This window comes from Chlorocebus sabaeus, chromosome 21 (assembly GCF_047675955.1).
Source record: "Chlorocebus sabaeus isolate Y175 chromosome 21, mChlSab1.0.hap1, whole genome shotgun sequence".
NCBI lineage: Eukaryota > Metazoa > Chordata > Mammalia > Primates > Cercopithecidae > Chlorocebus > Chlorocebus sabaeus.
Window position 1 is genome coordinate 57292986 of NC_132924.1, and position 13606 is coordinate 57306591.

Genomic DNA, 13606 nt, shown 5'->3' on the forward strand with positions numbered 1-13606 from the left:
TTCTCCAGCAAACCTTTAAAAATTTTTATGTTAATGGTCATTTCCTCAGAATAGAATCCACTCTAACTGGTTTAGGCAAAAGGGAATAATTTTTCTTTCACAGAGCATTAAAAGGTTTGCAAATCACTTGAGAGATAAACAGTCTCTAGGTTGAGCATTCAGGGGAAATGTCCAAAGCCACAACACACAACTGGGCACCCCTGAGAGCAGCTGACTCTGTCATGATAGGAAGTACCACAGTGGCTGCTGGCCACATACCCAGCAACTACTGCCATCACAGCTCATGCTTCTCTCCCCTACTTCCTTCAGTTCTAAATTCAGTTATCATGAATACATCTCTTTGGTAGAACCTGAATCATATCCAGAACTCTAACTTCACTGAAGTCTGAAAAGTGCTAGTTTTAGCTTTCTGGGCTCAGCTGTTTAAGAAGCAAGTTGAGATGATCATCGAATAGGTAAAACTATGGGATCAGTCATAATAAGCACAACAAAATGGGCACACATTTCAAATTCACCCAAATCAGCCTATGAAATCCTAGCTTTTGGCCATTCCTAGAATGTCACTCCAATACTACATACACTAAGTTACACATTTGTTGAGGCCTCAATCCCTCTAGACATGCTAAGTTTTTCACCATCCATTTTCCTCACTCTTCCAGACCTATCTTATACATTTCCTCAGATCCTCCTGGGCTTCATCTGCCCTCAACCCCGGACTGTTGCTTGCCCACGGTCCTGATCAGAGGAGATCAGCAATAGTTGATTGACTCATGCCGTTCCAATGGTCATGAAACTCAGAAGACTCAGCATCTCTCACCCTGGTTTTTGCAGCCTTCCCTGCAAATCCTGGGGAGAAAAAAACAGGATTTGACATGGCCTCCATACCTCTCAACACAGCAGAAACCGCAACAGCTCCAGTAACTAAGTCGGAGTTAGTTACTAACCAAGCAGCTGTCTAGAGGGAAGATGTGCAAGTTAACACTTTGTTAGGTCAAGTAGGCATATGAAGCAGGAGATGAAAAGAAGCCAGTAGGTAGATTGTTCGCCCTTCTTTCCACCAAAGAATTTTTCTAAGATACTGTGAATTCATGAATCTCTCTGGAGATGTTCAGTGTAACTGAGTAACCATTTAAATTTCCTATAACCAGAGCTCAATAACATGACCTTTTGTTTCCTGTCCTTCCTTTTTTGTCATACTTGCTTCTCTGGACTTGTACTCCACAATAAAGCTTGTGCTCGTAAGATTAACCTCACACTCTTTTCTTAGGAATCCAAGCTAAGCTACCACCTTTGCAGAGACCACTCCCTCAATATGGAGTGACAGTTCCTCTTCATCAGCCCACATCCACTTCTCTTCAAAAATCTGTCTCAGGATATTCCCTTGCACAGGAGCCCATACTTCACTAACTATTTCATTACTTCTTATCTTACCTCCTTCACCCTATGTTTTTCTCAATATTTTTGTGATCATATTAACTTGTGCTTTTCTTCACATAATTAGCACATATTGCGCATGATTTTCCCCCATCCTCGAGCTGGTCACAGCATAGGCTATTTTTTTTGCCGTCTGTTGTCTCAGGTGCACTTATGCAAAGGCTCTGCAAGAAGAGAGTGCCCAATGTAGACACAGTTATGGAGACAAGGTATCCACCCACCCTCCAGCTTCTGCCTGACTTCAGTCAGCATTTTTCTCCAAGCATGCTTTACCTTCCTGATGCAGCTGCAGGCTTTCCAAGACCAGTCTGCTATACCTCCCTCCCGGGGTCCTGTCCCACAATCAGAAATATTCTCCTCATCCTTGTGCATAGTTCTCTTTCCATTGCTCCGCCTAAGGAAATAAGAAAGAAAGAAAGAAAAAGACTTGTTCTGGGTCCTGTTCTTGATTGCCTGGCTGATAAGTGATTTATGCCCAGTTATTAATGACTAAAAGGGTAATTCCTAAGGCAATATTCATATATTTAAGGATATCCTATGAACAGGTGCCTTAAACCAAAGTGAGTTACTCTAAAAAGTGTAGTTTAATGGAGTAAAACCTTCTGAGCAAGATAATTTTAATTAGTAATTGCACCATCAATTGTCAACATTCTAGAACTCTAGTAGATCATACTACATACTCTTATGTACCCAAACACCAATATTTTGTTAGTATGATATCATTATTTTAATACTTTTTTAACCTGAGACATGAATTATTTCTGCTTTGAGAAGTACCAGAAAGTTAAACCCAGCATTAAAAGAGAGGCCTTATGATCTCTCAAGGCCTCTGAGCTAGAAAGCGAAGACGACTGGGACAGTAACCCAAATTTTCCCAGATTAAATTCACCCTCGTTCTACTTCCTGAAAGAAGATTTAAGAAAGAAAAAGTTGTCCCTCAATATTTAATTAAATAGGCCCTCCCTAAAAGAGAATTATAAGGAAAAAGGAGTCCGTCTTACTCTCAATATAGGACTGCCTCCAATGGTATCAGATTGATAGCTAAAACAGTCAGTGTTTAGTGGTAGAAGCTCTTGCCTGTCTGATGGATTTGTTTTGTTTTAAGGAAGGCTATTTCACAGCAAAAGCTAAGAACCAGGCATCCAGTAAGCTGACTTCTGGGCCTTAGTAACAAAAACTACAGCTGTCAATAAAAATATTGTAGTCTTTAATACAAATAAAAATTTCTAAAAGATCATCTTTGTACTATCAGAAAGAGATGGAATTATTTGTAAATAAAAGTTCCAGAGGAAGACATTTGGACTTAGTTGCTTTTTGTCTCTTCACTATTTTTCTGTCTATTGTAAATTATGGACATTGTTTCTAGTGGCTAGAAGAATTTGCTCCAAAATGAGGCCCATCATCAAAGATAACACCATTGATACACATTGTTCTTAAGACCATATTTGCCAGTAAATCCAATTTAATTCATTTTCAATTTTCAGGATTCATTTTCTTCATTTTATAAAATGTTTACTTTATTTTATATATTTGTTATTGCTTTTTATCCAGATAATTCAAATTATAATGATAATAGATGGTTAATGTTTACATTTTGAAATTTAAGTTATAGTCAATATATGTAATATTTAGTTTGAATAATTTTTTAAACTTTTCTGAATTCTGAACAGTTTTTAAACAATGGATGTTAATATGAGTATTTATATACATCATGAGATACATATGAAAATACCAATGTTGTGATTTTGCTCCAATAGTGTCATCATGACTTTCTATGGATCATCTCAATACTGCTGCATAAATGATCACCACCCTTGGTCAAATGTGTAAATGAATGTTGAGTTCACCACTTCTGGTGTCCTTTTGACTTTCCCAATGCCTTCTTTCTGCACAACAGTACCTTATTCTTCTTAGGGGTGTCTTCTGACTCTGTAACCTTGGAAACAGGACAAGCTTCAGCTATGTCCCTAGCACTGGGTGACATGTTTTCTATAATCATCTATTTACTCTTCACAATAACTCAGTGTGGTCCTTGTCAAAATCCCTATTTTACAGGTGAGGAAATAGATGCTGCATGGGGTTGGAAAACACATAAAATATCACATTACTGGGAGCCACTCTGGGTCCCCTGGCTCCAAAGCCAGTGTCCTGTTTCTTCTACTTCACCACATCTAGTCTCCTCTTTGTGTTATTAGTGTGTAGAAATGACTTTGTTTGCAAACCAGCACAAGACACTTTGATTTTAAAAACAAAGTATTTTTCCAGTAATAAAACAATATTTTATCTTAACCAAATTGGAAATGAGATTAGATGGTTAGATGACCTTTGTAATCTCCTCAATCCCTGGCGGGTAAAGTGCAACTGTCCATAAAAGGTCAAAGAAGGCAAATGCCCAGCGCAGCAAAAGGCATATAGTCAAATAACATAGAAAAACTTTCCTTCGTGGGGGAAATGAAGACTTGAAGGCATAATAAGCGTACTATGCTTTATCTAAAGCAAAAATACAAATTGAATATCTTATTCGCTCTTTGATAGAAAAACATATGTAGACATTTTCTGAACATTTATTCTCTCTAGGTGACCAGAATAATATCTACCATTTGTAGAGCACTACCTACTTGTCTAAGCACTTTACATTTGTCAGCAACTTATTGAACACTGTGAACTCAGCAGGGTTCAAACCTGAGAAGCTATTATTTTTCTCCTACTGTGGTTGTAACATGCTCTGTCGAATCTCCCATTCCCAAGACTTCATGGCTTCTCCTGCAAATGCCAATTTTCTGAACTTTTTAGTTTGGAAAATATGCAATCCAGTGCCATCCACTTCAGTTTCTTGTTCAATTCAAATGTCCATCTCCTCCCCAGGACACAGTGGCAGGGAGAGGAGGCTACTCTTAACTCTTTCCCCTCCCTCTTGCATTTTCTGAGCCCTTTTCTATGTTGAGGAAGAAGAGAGAATTCTCAAAAGGCAGCAGAAATGTTTTGCTTACCAGTTGCTGTTGTGACCTCTGTCCTCCATGTAACAGGCAGTTTCTTCATTGCACAACCTCCTTTCATAGGAAAGCAGCTCCTGTAGACCTCTTCCAGTCTCTCTTAGTTTCCTACATAACTCACCTTACAGGCTTTTGCTGCTGGGGGTCTCTTCTCTTAGTAAGTCACAGTCTAGAATGGACTTGCATCACAATAGTTCAAGCCTGGTACCTTTGTCGTATCTACTTGATCTACGGAAGACTCATGCATCTCTTTTCTGCCAGACAATGGGAGTGTGCCTCATTGCCCTATTGCTCATTTTCTCTTTCCTGAGTCCTGTCCCTATATTTTTTTCCTACTGCTGGAGTAAGCAAAAAGAATAGTACAGATCCATTACATGAGTAGGTATCCAACTGAAAAATGAGATTTCAGGCTCAACTTATTGCAGGCACCCCCCAATCATTAAAAATATTTTCCTTGGAATACCCCATTGGGTTATGCATAAGGAGCACTGACAAAGAGTAAAAGGAAAAGACACAGAACCCTTTCTGAGGCTGAATATTTACAATTCAATAGTCCCCTCAAGATTAGTGAGTACAGTGGTAAGCAGAATAGCAGAATGAATTTGCCTCTTAATGATCGGTGTTTACCAATCATCTATTTGTCCCCTAATTTTCACCTATTTATCTCTAACTTTGGAGCCAAGTAGACAACTATGAGACAGCAAAAGAATTCCACTTAGTATCCTATTACACACAACTCTGAAAGATAGGCATGGTTATGCCTTAAGGAGGTAGATTGCAAATAATAATTACTGTTACTTTTTGAGGGCAGGAGAATTTCCATCACCTCACAGAGTGCTTGGCCTATATACGGCTCAATAAATATTTACTAAATGACTACATAAAGTGAATGAATAGCTCAAGGTCATGCTTAGGAAATGGTGAACTGGAGTAAAAACACTCTTCTTTTTTACCATCAATATCCCTCTAAGCAAAATGTCATCCTAACACTAATGCTGATTAAAGTCATAGTACAGTGTCATATAAGAGTTCCTTCAGTCTAACTCAGTCATACCATTCAGTGAAATACCTCATTTCTCTCCCCATATTGGAATCCAGCCCTGGGTTGGTTCCACACACATGTGAAACCAATTAGCAGGTCCTAAGCCCAGAATGAGTTTATTGTGCCTGGGTTTGACGTTCTATATTTTGTAGTTGCATATGTTTGGTGAAATCCCTCCATGGCAAAATCTCTAACATTTACAAGTATCATTTTCCCCTGAGCCTATTTTCAGTTGCTTAATAAACAGTAAGGATCTGTGTGCCATTTATCATCTGTTAATTGCCATAGGTTCTCAAATTCAGTCATATAAAGGATGGTTGGTTATTTTAGGGACTTCAAACAAAAATTATCGGATGGATGGATGGATGGATGGATGGATGGATGGATGGAGTGGACTAAATACCTACATTTCAGGGAATTGATACCTTATGAATGCATCTTGATTAATGGCAATTTCATAAGCCAAAAAAGCATTTGGGTCTCAGAAAGTTGGAGAACAATTCAAACAGCTTTAAAACAAAAAAAGCTGTACCCTATATAAATACAAGGGATATGTGAATAACTCACTTAAAGTGTTTTATTTAAAAACTGGTCAGGCACAGTGGTTCATGCTTGCAATCCCAGCATTTAGGGAGGCCAACCCAGGTGGATCATCTGAGGTCAGGAGTTCGAGACCAGCCTGGTCAATATGGTGAAACTTTGTCTCTACTAAAAATACAAAAATTAGCCTGGCATGGTGGCATGCACCTGTAGTCTCAGCTACTCAGGCAGCTGATGCAGAAGGATTGCTTGGACCTGGTAGATGGAGGTTGCAGCGAGCCAAGGTCATGCCATTGCACTCCAGCCTGGGTAACAAAAGTGAGACTTTTATTTAAAAACGGATGGTTGATTCTTCCCAGTATTATTATAGAGGATAAAAACATGGTAAATATTTAATTTTAGAGCTGGGCCAAGTTGAAGACACCAAGGATTTAAGAAAACTTTGGGGAAGGGGTTGGAGAGACATCTTGTACATCAAAGAGAAGAGTCAAGTTTTTTCTCAACATTGCCTGCACTGGCTGAATTTCGAGTAACCTTTGCCATCCTTGCTGAACCTAAAGCAGAGGGCTAACGAGGAACAGCAGAACTCAGACTCTTTCTGGGCAAATGGACAAATTTGTTGATTATTTTCCTTGGGTTCCACCTAAAAGATCCATGGCCTGAGTCTCTGAGATGCAAAACAAATGCAAGCAGAAGGAAAATATTTGCATTTGGGTTTGGACAACAAGATTACAGGTGCCCAAAGAGGTAGCGACCTCCAGCAATAATTTTTCAACTGATCAAGAGATTGAGCAGTGCAGGGAAACAGTTTCAGGCTTGCTTTAGCAGACTAGAGGAGCACAAAGGGGCGGTAACAACTCAGCACCACACAGTGTTCCCTTCCGAGTCAGGAGAGAGGCCTTGCTTGTCTATTCTTGGCACTGACCAGACTGTCTTATAAGTTTCTGGCAACCTCCCAGAGAGAACGGTGTGTTCCCTGCTGAGTGTATAAAGGGCTTGGAAAACATGTTTGTGTGTGCAACCCTGTGGGCAGGGCCTGGCTTAGTCGCTCTGTGTCACATACTTCCTCTCTGGAGTGTCAAGAGGCAGCCTTTGGCTTTTAGACCTGCTGTGCAAGTCCTCAGAAGCTAAGATAGTCCCCAGGTCCAGGCTGGGTACGTTGCTGTGTTTCCATCATCATGGAAGAGATAAGTTTTTAGGGAACCTGTATGTTCCTGTAAACTATGGTTTTTAAAGTATTCTGTTGCAAGGAGTAAATATAGGCTGGATTTCAGCTAAACTCCTATTATGGTCACAAAGCCTTCCTTTGGAAACTTGCACCTGTTTTCCCCGGTGAGATTTGGCCAGGCATGATTACTCACCCTGTGGGAACTAAGATAACACAGATTAACACCAGGGCTCCTTGCTGCCATCTTGGAGCTAGTGACTCACTCCCTGCTCCTCAAACTCCCTTTTCAGAAGAGTGAAATTTGAGCAGAAGGAAGGATTAATCAGCTTGGCCTGAGAAGTCCCTAAGAGAGCGCCTAGGGTTTCTAGTAAACAGAAAAGGGGTCTTTAGAAAAACCGTGAGCTCCTAGAACCTCTAGGCAGGCAACCTAGGTCCACCTGTCTTAGATTCGAATAACAAACAGCAACCAAAATATTGTACAGTTTCTTAAAAACAGACTGTAATATTTAATCATTACTGACCTGTTCTCGTGAACAAGGTTAAGTCCATTTTAAAAACGGAGTCTCCCATGGAACTTTCTGGAATTGAATCTAGTGAAATTCCTCCCTCTTCCGATATTTCAGGCACATTAACCACTTTCTTAATACGGTCTTGCACTGTAGTTACCAAGTGTACTCTCTTTCTATATCTCCATCCTCCTGTAACTCTCTCCTAAGTGTCAGGGATTTACTGGACATCCCCATCCCGCTATCCCATAAGCCCCTCAAAATCAACATGTCCAAAATTAATTTTGTCATAAGAAACAGGATAGTATAATTGGTTTAAAAACAAAGCAAAACACATAGGTATTGGTATGGAAGTGATTGAGTTTGAATCCTGCCTCCACCTCTAATTACCTGTGAGATCCTAGGCAATTGCATAACCTGTCTATACTACAGTTTAATCGTCTATAAAATAAAAATAATAGCATTTTCCTCATGATAGGGTTATAGTGAGAATTAAATAAATTAAACATGTAAGGAATTAGCATCATTATATTTTCCATGTCAGGTTTGCTACAAATAAGAGTTAAAAAATGAATGAAGCAACACAGTTAATGCTTAATCTAATACTTAGTCAAGCTAATGGTAACAAAAAACTCAAAACATGAAATACAGATTTGAGAAGTCCAGATTTCAGCAGCAATTTTGATAATCAGTAACTAGACCTTGATTGAGTAACACAACTTTTCCAATCCTCACTTCCTCATAGTCAAAATAGGGATGGCACTAATAGCTACCAACTGTGGGGTGTTGACTATGTGTTAGGCACCATTGCTGAGTACTTTATAAGCATTAAAAATAATAACACAAAAGTTTAATAATCGTTTTGGAATCATCACTGATAGACGATATAACATTCATTCATTCATAAAACAGTATACACTGAGTGACTATTAAATGCTAGTAGTTGAGATACAAAGGGAACAAATGACAAACTCTTCCAACATACAGTTCACCAAAGAAGATACACAAATAGCAAATAAGCAAGTGAAAAGCTGTTTAACATCATTAGCCCTCAGAAAAATGCAAGTGAAAAGCACAGAGACTTATCACTATTCACCTATCAGAATGGCTAAAATTAAAAAGACTTACATCACCAACTATTGACAAGAATGACAGCAATCGAAACTCTCATATTGCTGGTAGAAGTGAAAACATGTACATTGCTTTGGAAAACAGTTTGGTACTTTCTTGTAATAGTAAAGTGGCTGACCTTGAATTTCACTTCTAGACATTTGCCCAAGGGAAATGGAAACATGCCCACAAAAAAGATTTGAGCAAGAATGTTTACAGCATATTTGTCCATTGTATTAGTCAAGGCTCTCCAAAGAAACAGAACCAGTAGGTTATATATACATAGAAAGAGAGAGAAAAAATATGTTAAGAAATTGGTTCAGATGATTATAGGGACTAACAAGTTTGAAATCTGCAGGGAAAGCAGGCTGGAGACTCAGGGAAGAGTTAATGTTTCAGTCATGAATCTGAAGACAATATGGAGGTAGAATTCCCACTTTCTCAGGGGACCTCAGTCTTTTTCTTGTAAGGCATCCAGCTGATGGGATGAGAACAAACCCCGTATTATGGAGAGTGATCTGCTTTACTCAAAATCTATTAACTTAAATGTTTATTACTTCTAAAAAATATTTCCACAACAACATCTAAACTGATGTTTGACCAAATATCTGGATACACATAGCCTAGCCAAGTTAACACACAAAACTAACCCTCACATCTACTATTACCCTAAGCTAGAAATAACCCAAATCTTCATTGCTAGGAGAATGAATAAATACTTATTTTGGTGTATTCACAGGATAGAACACGATTAAACAATAAAGTAGTATAAACTATGAATATATGCAAAATATGGATGAATCTCCAAAATATTATGTTAAGAGAATGACGCCAAACACATAAGAATATATGCTGTATAATTCTGTTTTTGTGAAGTTCAAAACCAAGTAAACCTAAGCCATGGTGATAGAAACAGTACAGTGGTTGCCTGTGGGAGATAGGAATTTACTAGAAAGAGACAAAAGAAAACATGAAGATATTCTGGGGTAATAAATGTATTGTTTACCTTGATTAGAGTGTTGATTACAAGGGTATATACACTTGTAAACATTCATATGATTATCCATTTTAAAGTTGTGTATTTTTCACTATTGGTAAATTTTACCTTAGCCTTTTAAAAAACTGAAGAGATTATAGTTCCTTCTTTTAAGGAAGTTACAGCCTAGTGGTAGAGACTGGCAGGCATTTACAACACAGTATAAGTGAGGTACTTAACCTAATTAGCTTATTAAAGCTTTTAAAAGGGGACGTGGGAAATTGGAGTGGCATTTTTGAAAGCACCCCAGGTATCTTAATGTGCAGACTCATCAGTTTCCCAATGAAGGCCAAGACTTTGCCATTATTCACCTTTGAATCCACAGCAGGTACAGAGTCCAGCTCAATAAATATTTGTTGAATAAATGGCAAAATTCTATGCTTCTCCTGACCAAAGAAAACCAAAAGTGAAATCCTGTGCCGACAACCCTGCCTTCTAATTCCATTCAGCTTTTTATTTACATAATTCGAGATGAAGAACCTGTGAGAGGATTGAGAATGAAATCCAGGGATGACAAATGTATTTCACCTTGCCTATCAACTCTAAGCAATTGGAAGTAACAGTCCTTACACTGTACTAAGAAGAACTCTGTGGCTGAGTCTGGGCTCAAAAAGAGAGAATATTTTGGTTGGTTATTATTGTCTGCCATAGGTGTAAAAAAATAACACACCCCGCTTTTGCCATCCCTGAAGTGCTCAAATTCAAGCACCACATATATCTAAATAAGATACAGACACAGCATATGTTGAGTGAGTCAACCTTGCTCCAGTGCAGAAAAAACAATATTTAAGAATTATTGGAGACCAAATCAAATATCCACACCTTGAAAGAGGGCCCGTACTAATTTATTTAGATGCGTCCCATGTCTACAAATGGGCAGATTTCCTTCAGTGGGCTGCAACTGGAATATCATTGAATAACTATTCATACGCTCACATATTTTTGTTAGACATGTGTGTGTCTAACCATTTCTGGAATGTGCAGGGTCTACAAGTCAGTCACTTACAGAAATCTAGAACTCAAGCAGGGTGGGACTATAATAATAATTACAATTTATTAAGAGTTAACCAGCTGCCTGACATTGTACTAAACAATTATTGCTCCTAGTTACAAAGGTGCTAACTGGGCCTCAGAAAATATTAAGTGGCAGGGAGGAATTCCAACTCTGGCGTGTCTGATTCTGTGCATTAGTCTGTATGGTTACCTATTCAGCCATATTATCTCAATAACTAATTCTTTTATGATTTTCCAGAAGGGAGCAACTCTGTGACCATACGGGTGGATATGTCTGACTATGTGCAAAAGTGCATTGGACACCTGTAACCCAGATAACATGATTAGGCTTCTCTGGCATTGCCTGGGAGGGGCAGAAACATGCATGTCTCATTTGGGAGGCTTTTCTCCTGTCTCTTTGGTAATTTTTGATCCTAGCTTGGTCCTGATCTCTCAGCTGTAATCTATTGCTAGAAAGACAACAAACGCTATTCTTGTCAGTTGTTGAAAGTACCCAAGAATATACCAACATGTACTCTACGTAAGTACACGCTCACACTGAGATCCTAGCCACGAAGAGGCAAAAGAAAAACAAAAACAAAACCACACCCGAGAATGAGGACAAGAAACAATAAGGGAAGGGAGAAAAGGAGAGAATGTGAAAGAGAGAGAAAGAAAAACAGGGAGGAAGAAAAAAGAAGGGAAATTGAATGAATGGAATTACTAATGAAATTGTCGATTTCAGTGCTACACAGAGTGAAACTAACTGCAGTGTTGTTTTTTCCTTCCAGATTATGTAACAACAGGACAGAAACCTATGGTTCCAAAATCATTTCCTGATACCCAGATCTCCTTCCAATGAAGGGAAGAGCAAAATTCTTTGAAACTGTAAGCAGGAGATTAAAGAAAAGTGCCATAGAATGCCTATTTACCTTTCTTGATCTTTTGGGTTTAATTTTCAAGACGGCCTTTAGAAATGAAAGCTGTCTGTAATTCCACGGCTGTGATTCACGACAGGGAGAAAATTCTCCTACAGTGCCTCCTTCAGGCCAAACTGCCAGGAGCAATGAACCCTTAACAAAACAGCTTGGGACAGTTTGTTTCAGAGAGTGAGTTTGTACCACAGGAAAATCATTGCAGTTAAAATGCAATCAAAAAAAAAAAAAAAAAAAAACAAAACAAAAACAAAAAGCTGGGTATTTGGCCTGTCCACATAAATGTCTTAGAAACTCTGCCATATCTGGCTGGGCACAGTGACTCACGCCTGTAATCCCAGCACTTTGGGAGGCCAAGACAGGTGGATCACAGGAGTTTGAGACCAGCCTGCTCAGCGTAGTGAAGTCCCCTGTTTACCAAAAAAATAGGAAAATTAGTTGGGCATGATGACATGCCCCTGTAATCCCAGCCACTTGGGAGGCTGAGAAGACAGACTCCCTTGAACCTGGGAGACAGAGGTTGCAGTGAGCCGAGATCATGCCACTGCACTCCAGCCTAAGCAACAGAGTGACACCCCATCTCAAACAAATAAAATAAAATAAATAAAAATAAATAAATTCCCCCAAAGAGTCCTGAATGTCAAGTAGTTAATCACCATTACCTAAATAAAGAAATTGACACTTGAGTTAAGAAACTGACCCAAGTTCACACAGATATTAAATGGAACAATCAAGATTAAAACTCAGCCATTGAATTGCAAAGTCCATATATTTTTCTTTGTGCCACACTGCAGTGCTAATTGGAGTAAACAGTTTTCAGCTTTTTTGTATTTTTGTATAGAATTAACCAGACGTTGCTTAGGAACAATTTGCTGTTGCCTGTGTTTTCCTCGATGGATCATCCTGAGACCTTTTGTTGTCCATCGGACTTCAGCAGTATTTGGAGTCCTGGGGTCCCTGAAGGACTGTAATGACATCAGGGCTTCAGTGAATAATTCAGCACTTGAACACTGCCATGTTGAAAAGTATAAGCAGTCCTAGACCTCCAAATTTTGCTCTGTTCTGTCATTTCCTGATGCCCTGGAAGAAACATTTCTTTCTTTTTTTTAATGCAATTTTTAAAATCTTTAGCTTTGATAAAAAGAAAAAGTAAGGCTATCGTCCCCTTTTTTGCTCCAGAATAAATTATTCCATATGATTGGAGTGTTTTACATGAGAAGGGAGGGTTAATTAGTGTTATTTTTACATATTTTTTTCGGATCTAAAGGATCAGAATTGTATTTGGGGGTGGCATGGAAGAAAAGAGTAATGATAAAGGCAATTATCTGGTCTTAAACATCATGAAGATGCTCTGAAAATGATGAATACCCTGTAAATGTTACACGGTTGTATCATAATTGTTACTGCTGTAAAAATGATACGGTTGGAAAAAGTACAATTATGATGATAATAATATTCATTGATTCCCCATGGTGCTTCCCCACTCTTTGAGACATTTCATGATTTCATCCCACTCAGTTCTTCCAACCTCATCCTCTGCTTCCCACACACAACAAATGTTCATCTATGTGCATCAATTTACTCTAACTGACAGTGGTGAAAACTCAGTGTATACTCTAGCTCTCACCCTTTGTCAGGGATACTCACTTTTAAATTCCCCCCCAAACCCCAGGGCCTTACTGTTACCCAAACTATTACCTAAACTATTACCTAAATCCCTCTTCAGGCCACAGATCAAGTCCACCTGCCTTCCCTGGTCCATAGTGGCTTCTATCTGCCCTCGAATCCAATAGAACTTACCATCCCGACCACTGCCCAGGCTGTCACGGACTTGTTGACTTGTTACAGT